Here is an 11,528-nt window from a genome sequence, read left to right as displayed (position 1 = left end):
AGCCAGCTAGTGAGCAAAGCTGCTTAGTTTGGCACTCCCCATCACTCGATTTACCACCTTAACCATAGCCCTCTCCCACTGCCCTCGTGCATGGAAAAACTGTCTTCTGCGAAACTGGTCCCTGGTGCCAAAAAGGCTGGGGACTGCTGTCATGGGGCACAAATTAATATGATAGTCCTCTCTTTATTGGATAGACCTCAAGGTATGATTTGTTATATAGAAATAAATCTTGAAATTTCCTGTCTTTCAATGAATTTCACCTAAAATAGCAAATCTGCTGGCACAAAATTCTTTATAATATCCTATTGGTATCTTTTTAATACCTATAGAATCTGAAAGAATTGCATCTTTTAAATTCCAAATGTTCATTATTTGGATTCTTCTTTTTTTTTTTTTTTTTTTTAATAAACATCAATTTTCAACTGTATTTATTTTCTCTCTTGCATTATTTTTTCTTCTACTTTTTAAAATTAAATTCACTTTTTCCTGATTAACTTAAGCTTTTGTATCTCTGATTTTTGTATATTTGTCCTTTTATAATTTAAGCATTTAAATCTCTAAATTTCTCTTTAGGAACAGTTTTGGTTTCATATCAAAAATCTTGAAAACCTGTTTTACTATTTCTTTAAAATATTTTCTTATTTCTCATTTGATTTGTTCTTTCATAAGCCATATATTATTTAGAAGTGTATTACCTCACTGCCAAAAGTTTGGCTATTTTCTCAATGTTATTAATTATAATTTAAAAAGATTGTTGTCAGGGAATATATTCTATATGATTGTATTCCTGTGACCCTTTGTGCAACTTGTTTTATGGCCATAGCATATGGTTTATTTTGTAGATATTCTTTGTAACAATTAAGGAAATACATACCCTGTAGTTATTGGAGGTAGTCAAATTCATGTCAAGTATAAATTTAAAATTTTAGCTTCTTTACATCTTTGATTTCTTTACTTATATTTGTTTGCATGAATCTACAGAGATGTTTTTCTGCCTTCTATCTACTTCCTCTGAAGAAGGGAATGACAATCCACTCCAGTATTCTTGCCTGGAGAATCCCATGGACAGAGGAGCCTGGTGGGCTATAGCCCATGGGGTTGCAAAGAGTAGGTCTCAATCGAGCGACTAATACTTCATTTCATCTACTTTCCAATTTCCCATGCCACCACAATGAACGTTACCAAACTCAAGTTTGGCTGTTCACTGCTCCAGAGTTAACCAATACTTCGAATGCCGGCAGCCCACCACCTTCTTGGGCTGTTGGTTTTCTAAATAAGGTCCCTATTCCTTGTCCTAACACATTGTCTCTCAGTTGACTGGCCTGTTGCATTGGCAAGCCATAGGAGCTTAGACTCAGTAAGTGTTGAAGCCCATCATTAGCCTAATAAAAGAGTTCAAGAAATACCCACAATTGGATATTTGATTCATTTTGATATATGGCAAAACCAATACAATATTGTAAAGTTAAAAAATAAAAAAAAATAAAACTCAAAAAAAAAGAAAAAAAAACAAGGAAAAGAGAAAAAAGAACAGGATTACAGAAATTATCAGGGCATCAAGCCCTGACAAGTCACCTATATTTCTTAGATTTTTTTTGCCCCTTTCTGTAGCCCATGGTGTGAAGAAACTTGTGTTTTTGTCTTTGAAAACACAAAATGTAGGAGACTGCCATGAAATGGGTTCAACAAGGGTTTGTTCTAGTTTAGGCAAATATTCCTAATCAGAGAATACAGAAAATCCAAGAAAAAACAAGAAAGGAAACAGGAAAATCTTTGGAGTGACAAAACTTCAGTAATGTAAATAAAACCATTATTGTTTTATGATGCATTTCTATTCTTTCTACTTCCTTCCTTGAAATTGTATAAAGCAGAAGTTGTTTGCTCCATATTTATTTGAGAAAGACTTTATGAAGAATATGGACAGAAGATGAGTTCAGATGCACAGGAGACAGTAAAGGTTAAAAACAGAAAGCACCAGAAAAAAATGAACATAAGGTATTGCAATCAATATTGAGGACTTCCAGGTCGAGAATAGGGGCTGAGGAAGCCATCAAGAAGCACATTTTCTAAAGGATCACTCAACCAAGAGGAAACTAGACCCTAAGAAGCACTATCGTGGAAAAAATGAGTGAATTAGGAAACTTTTTCATGCTGCTGGGACAGAAGGTTTTTGCTTGAGTATCACCACCTTCACTTCAGCTCAGGAGTCCTGCAAAAGATAGAAGAGAGAGTTGTTTCCAGATCTAATTCTGCAAGCAGTTTTTTGCTCCTCTTTCAAGGGCCTCATGTTAAAGCATTGTAGTAAGAAGGAAAACAAATTAAGTCTCCCTGAGCCAAAAGCTACTTTAGAGCATAGGCCTTCTGTTTAGTAGAGAGAAGCTTTAGTGGAAACACCTGATCATATGTCAGATCCATAGTCCTTCCCATTATTTCAGTCTCTGTCTTGTAGCTTCTACCACCTGTTCTAGGGAGACTACACATGTTTCTAAAAGAGAGTTAAAGAGCATTACCTGTTGGCTGAAGTGCAGAGTGTCCCAGGAAAGAGAAGGGAAGATACATGCTAAAAATATATGGAGGCAAGTTAGTCCCCAGATACAATATTCCCAGCCTCTAAACTCAGATTTCCCTAATACCAAATCCATATCACATGATGCCAGGGCAAGAAAGAGAGCAGACACTGAGAGCTTGTGACCTAAGAAGCTTCTGTCACATAAATTCAGTGTAACTTCTTCAGTCTTAGTGTCTCTTCCGCATTTGCCCCAGGATCTCTACCACAAATCTCCATGCATGTTAACATGTTCCTTATATCTGCAAGCCATCACCTCATATTTAACCATAGTTAACCATGGACTGTCAATTTCCAGATTTCAGGAAATTTGAGGTCAACTAGGAAAAGAAAGATTTTATAAAGGGTTGTTGAGAGACCCTTTATAGAGAATTAACTGAGCAAAGTCATATTTCTTCCCCCCAAAGTCTGTAAGGAGTGTCAGCTGCCAACAGGCTCCTTACCCTTCTGATTCCTGAAGTGTGTGAACAGCCCCACCACAAGGAAGAGCAGACCCAGAGCAAAGCCCCCGACTCCACTCATCATCTTGCTCTGAGCAGAGTCAGACTGTGCCCCTGAGAAAAGAAGCTAGTTTTAGTGATTTTTAGCCCAATTCTAACTTCTCTGAGACTTTGAGACTCAAAACTGTGAGATTAGGGGGAAAAAAGTTTACCCTGGAAAAATAATTCACCATTTCTGGAAAAGAGATTTAAGAATCACACCGAGCAGATACAAGCTGAGCATTAAACTCATTTAAATATCACATAAGGCTGCTACTTCAACATCTTAAGGGTGAGGTGCCAGGAACTCAATGATGTTAAGTAATTTGTCTAGCATGACAGAGCTAATAAAAGGCAGAGCTAAGACTGGACTCACTTCATAACAAGAAGGGCCTTACATTGTAGAGGATGTATCCCTTGTCAAATATCAATGAACTCAGAGCAACAGGGTCAGAAGTGCAAGCCCAGCCTGACAAAGGGAACTGGTGTCCTGGGCCATGGGGTGACCCTGAACTGTGATATCACTGGGACATTCAAACTAGGAACAACTCTATTCTGCTGTCAGGTATAACTGCCTTCCTGGAGGGTGTAGGTATTAGTCAAAACTATCACAGGATATCTATAAATATCAAAGGATTTCTATCACAGGATAGTCGCAAGACTATTCTAATAACCTAAGCTGAAGGATAGAAGAAAATAGAGCAAATGAAAATAGGCTGCAGGGAGAGGAGACACCTGACACTCAAGAGTAAGCAAGCCCCCTCCTTGGTGAGTGAGGAATTTATGAGATCAGAGAGCTTCTCACTCCATTCCACTGGGAGAGGGCTTGTCTAGCTGGGGTGCTCCACTTGGCAGGTGAAGACCTCTGAGGAACTCTTTCAAGCATCACCACGCTCTGGAAGGTCCAGTCTCCATTCTGGATCAGGCCTGGGGAGATGACTGCAGCCTCCTCTTCATGGCCGTTCCGGAACCACCTGACTTCAATGTGGCCTGGGTAAAAACCATTCACAGAGCAGACCAGGAGGTCGTGGTGCTGCAGAGGCTGGGTCTTTACAGGATACACAGTCGCTGTAGGCTCCCCTAGGAGAGAAAAGATGGAGGGAATCAGTGAGGAAGACAGAGTAAGTCTCCCCAGTTGGCTGCCTTTCTGAATCCACTGTTTCCAGACTGCGGCCTCAGGCAGGCCTCACTCAAAACCAGCCAACTGGCCAACTTTAGAAGTTAGTGCCACGACCCTGAATTTAACCTTTACAGCACTGGCACATTAGTTTGAGAGATGTTGAGGATACTTACGTGTCTTTTTTTCCCCATTTCAGGAAATATTTATTGCTGAATTTTTAAAAATCTGCGTAAAGCATATAGTATTTAATTAAAAGTGTCATTTCTGAATCCATGTTCCTGGACTTGAATCCAGACTCTGCCTCTTACTGATTGATCCTGGGAGATTTTTACATTGCTCTGTGCCCATCTTTCTCACCTACAGAAAGGAATAATAATACTAGTTCACCTCCTAGGGTTATGTGAAGATTAAAGCACCCAAAGTATGTAAAGCGGTAACTGGAGTTTAGCCTTCGGTGGATCACAGCTATTTATTATCCTTGTTCAATTTGAGAGAAACTATGATTCAAAGTGGGGTGGGTAAATTAGGAAAGAGCAGTGGGGTAGCTACAAGGACAGAGGATGAAGTCCTGGAGGAAAGCTGTCTCCAGGCACTCACACCTTAGAACACCTCAGAAATAGTTCTACCCTAGTAAGATGGAAAGACACAGGTGAATCTCTAACTCTGAGTTGAATTCCAAAAAAAGCATGAGTCCAGAAGGAGAAGGAAAGAAAGTCATTAATTTAAAAAAGAATTCTTATAATTAAACTCTGCTGATCAATCCCTCTCCTTTGCAAAACAAGTGAATTTACTATTGGAATTATTATCACTTTATAATTTTCTCCCTTTTCAAGAGCTTCCCAGGTGCAGCTGGTGGTAAAGAACCTGCCTGCCAAAGCAAGAGACATAAGAGATGAGGGTTCCATCCCTGTGTCAGGAAGATCCCCTGGAGGAGGGCATAGCAACCCACTCCAGTATTCTTGCCTGGAGAATCCCATGGACAGAGGAGCTTGGAGGGCTACTGTCCATAGGGTTGCAAAGAGTCGGACATGACTGAAGCAACTTAGCATGCACATTCTTTTTAAGCTGACACTTGAGTTAGGGGCAGGGTCTGGGCCTCATTAGTATGTGTGCCTAGTGTCTGAGATAATCTCTGACAATATCAGCCTTAATAAATACAAGTTTAAAATAAAATAATGGAGAAACTTGGAAGAAAACAATTTAAAATATTCTAAAATGGTAAGTTTAAAATTGATGGTAAATCATTCCTAACAAGTTTGCAGCATATTTCATTAAACAAAATGTTTAAATTTCTGTCATTGAAAATAATAAACTGAGTCAAAAATATAAACCACACTTGAGAAAAAGATGAATCAAATATCAAATAGTGTTAATTTTGCTGGATACAGAACCCATATCACTGAGAAAAACACCAGGACCCTAGAAATAATAGAGAATAAATAATTGCTAGAGCAATAACAACAAGAGGCCAATAAATATATGAGAGCTGTTCAAGAATCTTAGAAATCAAAGAAATACAAATGTTTTAATAAATATAAAATGTAAACTGAGTACTTGGCACTATACATCTTTGAAAAAGGATCTGATATCTGATAAAGGGGATTGTGAGGTAAACTCTTACAATTATAAAAACAAATGATATGAAACTACCCTAATAGTATTAGCATTATAAAAATAGTAATGTCCGTATGTTAAAAAATCATAATTCAAAAGTCGGTTACACAACCATTTCAACTATGTAAAAATACATAGACTAAAGGGGGAAAAAGGAAAAGATTTACACAGAAAAGAAGTCTCAGACAGATCAGAGAAGCTACAGAGGCTCCCTTCCCCCACCTTTCAGAAAGGAGTCTGCTATGTTTTTCTCAATGAAACACTCTTGCACACAAATGCCTGCACACTCGTTTCTGGGATGTCAGTATTAAATCTGGGTCTCCTGCAGTGACAGCAAATGTCAGATCCACCATACCCAGTGCTCACTTCTGTCATGTTTCTTCTCATTTCACCCTCCTCTTAGTCATACCACAAATAGCCAGTCTCCCCCTCCTTGAAAAATCTAAGTTCCCTTGCTCTCTGCATCACATTCTCTCAGTTTTCATCAATATCACTGGTACTCCTACTAAGACCCTTTTGCTGACTTACTGGCCCTGGCTCGCTTCTTGTCTTCTGCTACTTACTCCCTCTCCATGTGCAACTTTAACACAGTTGTCCATGACCACAACATATATATATCTTCAGCCCTGGCTTCCCCATGAATTCCAGTCTCATAAATACAACTAGTGCCTTAACAGCGCCACATAAATGTCCCAAAAATTATTTTAAGCTTAAATAAATCTTTTATTCCTAACCACTTACCTCAAATTTTTTCCTCCCTTAGTCTTCCCTATCTCAATAAGCAGGATCCTTACATTTATTCCAGCAATTCAAGACAGAGTCTTGAGGGATAAGCTTGATTTTTCTACTCCTCCCTAATATAATTTATTAATAAGGCATACAAATATCTATTTCAAATCTATTCCCTTTCTCTTTACCACTGTCTTTGTCACCACCACAATAAATGAGGACATAAGCACGTCTTCCCTGGAGAATTCTATTGCAACCCTATGTGGTGTCCCTGATGAATCCCTATAATCCAATATACACTAGAATTATTTTTTTAGTAAATATAAACTGACTTTTTGTAACCCTTCAGTAGCTTCACATATCTTTTTCCATAAATTAAAAAAAAAATCTTACCTTAGCCATCAGGGCCAAATTATTTGGCTCCTAATTTACTTTCCAACCTCGTATTTCTACTCATCAACTTACTTATTCTGCTTCAGCCACTCTAGCCTTTTTCCATCCTTTAAACACATCACATACCTTGCCACACTTGGTTCTTTCTCAGTTGTCTTATGTCTTTTACATAACCACTTCCTTCTCATCACTCATTTTTCAACTGTTAATAAAAGTCTCAGGGAGGCCTCCCTAGCAACTTGAACTGAAGTCAAGTGAATCCCATTTTCTCTGTCCCATGACCCTGATATATTTTTTATCATAGCACTATTGCTCTCTGAAATATTTTTCTTTGTTAATTGGATTACCTTTCTCTCCTGTCACTAGCCAAGTTCCATGATAATTGGGACTTTTCTAGCAATATTATTCATATAGAATTCTGAGTCCAGACAGAGCCCTGTATATAATAGTTGCTCAGAAAAACATCAGTGACCTAAACAAATAAATTCATGGTCTGGGGAATTGATTATTATGAGGATCTTGGAAAAGAAGAAGGAGCTCCTGTTCCAACACTTTTTCATTTTAATGATATTATGTCCCTTCCACTTGCTGTAACAAATTCAGACAAAATTCCTCTTTCTTCTTCTACTATTTGCCTGAAACATTCATAGGAAAGAAAAAGGTGATTTTTAAGCAAAAGGGAAATTTTCATTAAGTTTTATCTCATCCAGTGGATCTATTATAATGCTGGGGGTCTGTACAAACCTTGGGGACTTTCAGTAATGGCAATGACAAAGCTGGGGAAAAGTAGGGAAGAACTAGAAGAAGAGATAACAAAACATGATTAATTAAGGAACATAGTAGGCATGATAAAAAAAACCTTTTATTTATTCTCTACTGGTTGAATCTCTTCTCATGTGCTCAAATCAAAGAATGAAGAGATGTGGGAGAAATAATCTAGAAAGTTTCAAAATACATTCCTAGTGAACACTAACCTGTGTTAGGTTTTCAGAAGATGCTTTAAGTTCTTTAAAGCATCAAAGAACATCCCATGTATGGTCCTCATCTAAAGAGTCATTTCAAGTACTAAAGATTACTAGAAGCTGTTTAAACTTTATCCAGCTTTATCCTGAAGACACAGAGAGAAAACTAGTCCCAGCTTTTGCCAGAGAACCTCCAGGGCAAGGATACAGACATTTTTAACATTAGGGTTCAGGGGAAAGAAAAGATATGGGGGAGATCCTTTGATATATTCTCACATATTAGAGAGAGGCACCAACATCACAGATCCTCTTGAGGACATAACACAGAATCTTCTAGGAGGGATCTTTCTAATTCTTTACAGTTTCTCATAAAATTCTAAGAGAAAGTTTCCCTTTCCCTGGCATAACTCAACATAATAAAGGAAAATGCCAATGGGGAATTATTTTGACAACTTTATTTCTAAATCCTTTTAAGACACTGAAAGAATGGGATGGAAGGCTAGGGATGTTCTATTGGAGAAGAAGTGAAGAAAAAAAACTGTGTCTTATACATACGGAAGCCCCTGATGCAGCTCTATAGAGGGCAACTTATCTACACACTTTTTGTTGTAGAAAGAATTGGGGATCCATATGACAGAGATAGCTGGTCATTGAAGATTATATCACAATATTTAAGGGACATGACCTGGACACAGTGACAAAACTAAGTTCCTTCCTTCCCCTACCCCACAATAGCTCACTATCCAAGGTATATGCTTACATTGGGTCTCCCTGGCCCAAGCCAGGGGAGGGCTCAGCACCAATTGTTCTGTCAGAGCTGCCATCCAAGAGCCTCTGAACAAATATAGGTACACCATGCTGGAGAACAGGAAAGGGCAAGGTGTGAGGGGAGCAGGCAAGTCCACTCAAATGGGTTCTGTGATCCTCCTCCCCCCAAGTGATAGCAACCAATCCAGACTTTATTTTTGGGGGCTCCAAAATCACTGCTGATGGTGACCACAGGCATGAAATTAAAAGACGCTTGCTCCTTGGAAGAAAAATTATGACCAACCTAGACAGCATATTAAAAAGCAGAGACATTACTTTGCCAACAGAGATCTGTCTAGTCAAAGCTATGGTTTTTCCAGTAGTCATGTATGAATCTGAGAGTTGGACTATAAAGAAAGCTGAGCACTGAAGAATTATTCTTTTGAACTGTGGTGCTGGAGAAGACTTTTGAGAGTCCCTTGGAGTGCAAGGAGATCCAACCAGCCAATCCTAAAGATCAGTCCTGCATATTCATTGGAAGGACTGATGTTGAAGCTGAAGCTCCAATACTTTGGCTACTTGATGCGAAGAACTGACTCATTTGAAAAGACCCCGATGCTGGGAAAGATTGAAGGCATGAGGAGAAGGGGGTGACAGAGGATGAGATGGTTGGATTGCATCACCGACTCAATGGACATGAGTTTGAGTAAACTCCGGGAGTTGGTGATGGACAGGGAAGCCTGGCATGCTGCAGTCCATGGGGTCACAAAGCATCGGAAAATACTGAGTGACTCAACTGAACTGAACTGGGTGATCTCAGTATTAGAGACCAATTAGCATCACAGATGAAAAGCATCATCAGTTACTGGTCAGAGATTTAGTATGATGGTCCTCTTTCTCTAACAAAAGGATTGTTTTAATTTAGTGCTTTAAAGGTTTGATCCAGTCGGGTCTGAAATATTTTAACTAGACCCCTATTGTGAGTCAGTTCTGTGCTGATCAGTGAAGAATCACACATTTGAGCCTTTTAGAAGCTTGCATTCCTCTCTATTTGGAGACTGAGCTATTTTGACAAATGTATGTGTGCATGTGTTTAGGAGTTGAGGTGCTGGAGAGAAAATGATTGCAAGTTAGGAGACCTTTAATCCAGCCCTTTTTGCACCATAACTTAGTGTTGCAGATGTGAGTAAATTACTTATCCTCTACAGTAGAAACGAAAGCATTATAATCTTTCAGTTACTTCAATACTGAGAAGTGCTGTGATTCTGTGGACTCCTCAAGGAATAGCATCTCCTGGTAACAGATGATGTGACAAAATTATAGCTGTTGATTAGAGCGTACTCTGTACTTCCTTACAGGTCGAAATGTCCCTGATAAACTAAAGGAAATTTAAAGTTAGTCAATTATTTAACCTGAGTGAAAAGGTTTTTATTTCTTTTCTGTCAGGTCTGTCTCCTGTTACTGAGTTTAGCGGCACCTCCAGAAAATACTTATGGACACAGTAGGGGAAGGAAAAGTGGGACGACTTGAGAGAGTAATAGATAGCTAGTGGGAAACTGCTGTATGATACAGGAAGCTCAGCTCAGTACTCTATGAGGACCTAGAGGGGTAGAATGGGGAAGGGGGTTGAAGGAAGCTCAAGAGGGAGGCGATATATGTATACTTATAACTGATTCACATTGTTGTACAGCAGAAATTAACACAACATTGTAAAGCAATTTTCCGCCAACTAAATTTTTTAATTGATAAAATTTAAAAAAAGAAAATATATAAATAGACCTTGCTAATGAATATATTACAGAGTGTTCAGGAAATGGAACACCATGGAAAAACTATGAATTACGTATTGTGATATATAATTTAATACATAATTTTATTTTAAAATAAACAGTACACAGTAATGTAAATATCTCACATTTAGAATGGACTTTAGAGGTCAATTATCATCTTAAAGTTCTGAATTAATTCACACTTCACTACAACTCTGATAAGCAATCCCTCTTTACGTACCTTAATAGTTCTTGTGACAATACTTGCCATATCACAATAAAAATAACCAAAATTTATTGAACAACTTTTAAGCCTTTTGCTTTCTACCATGAATTAATTTTGCTAGGCTTTTTTATACATCTTTTGAAAATTTAATTTTCACCTCATCTCCATGAAATACACTTTCTATTTCTTCAGATGGAGATAAAAAGATGAATGGAAGGTAACTTTTGCAATGATGCAAGGCTGGTAAATTGAGCCATTTTATGTGATTCCAAACTCCACAAGCTCAGCCATTGCATCATACCACCTTATGTTCAATTTCCAAAGAGAATAGTGCCCCTTATATTGAATCTAGTTTTATCACTTTAATTTCGTGGATATGCATATCAATAAAATTACTTTTAATGAATGCCAGCATTTGACTCACTGGAAAAGACTCTGATGCTGGGAAAGATTTAAGGCAGGAGGAGAAGGGGTCAACAGAGGATGAGATGGTTGGATGGCATCACCGACTTGATGGACATGAGTTTGAGCAAGCTCCAGGAGATGGTGATGGACAGGGAAGCCTGGCGTGCTGCAGTCCATGGGTTCACAAATAATCAGACACAGCCGAGCGACCAAGCTGAACTGCTGCTGCTGCTGCTGCTGTTAAGTCACTTCAGTCGTGTCCGACTCTGTGTGACCCCACAGACGGCAGCCACCAGGCTCCCCCATCCCTGGGATTCTCCAGGCAAGAACACTGGAGTGGGTTGCCATTTCCTTCTCCAATGCCTGAAAGTGAAAAGTGAAAGTGAAGTTGCTCAGTCGTGTCCGACTTAGCGACCCCATGGACTGCAGTCTACCAGGCTCCTCCATCCATGGGGTTTTCCAGGCAAGAGTACTGGACTGGGGTGCCATTGCCTTCTCCACAAATCATACTAATTTAT

The 11,528-nt window shown here is 38.8% G+C and overlaps 1 pseudogene; it reads right to left on the bottom strand.

The window, feature by feature from the left end:
- Window positions 1-2,830: 2,830 nt before the first annotated feature.
- On the bottom strand, window positions 2,831-10,650 carry LOC104992407 (annotated as a pseudogene).
- Window positions 10,651-11,528: the final 878 nt, after the last annotated feature.

Source organism: Bison bison, unplaced genomic scaffold, assembly GCF_000754665.1.
Source record: "Bison bison bison isolate TAMUID 2011002044 unplaced genomic scaffold, Bison_UMD1.0 scf7180017864214, whole genome shotgun sequence".
NCBI lineage: Eukaryota > Metazoa > Chordata > Mammalia > Artiodactyla > Bovidae > Bison > Bison bison.
This window is presented reverse-complemented; position numbering and strand designations above follow the sequence as displayed.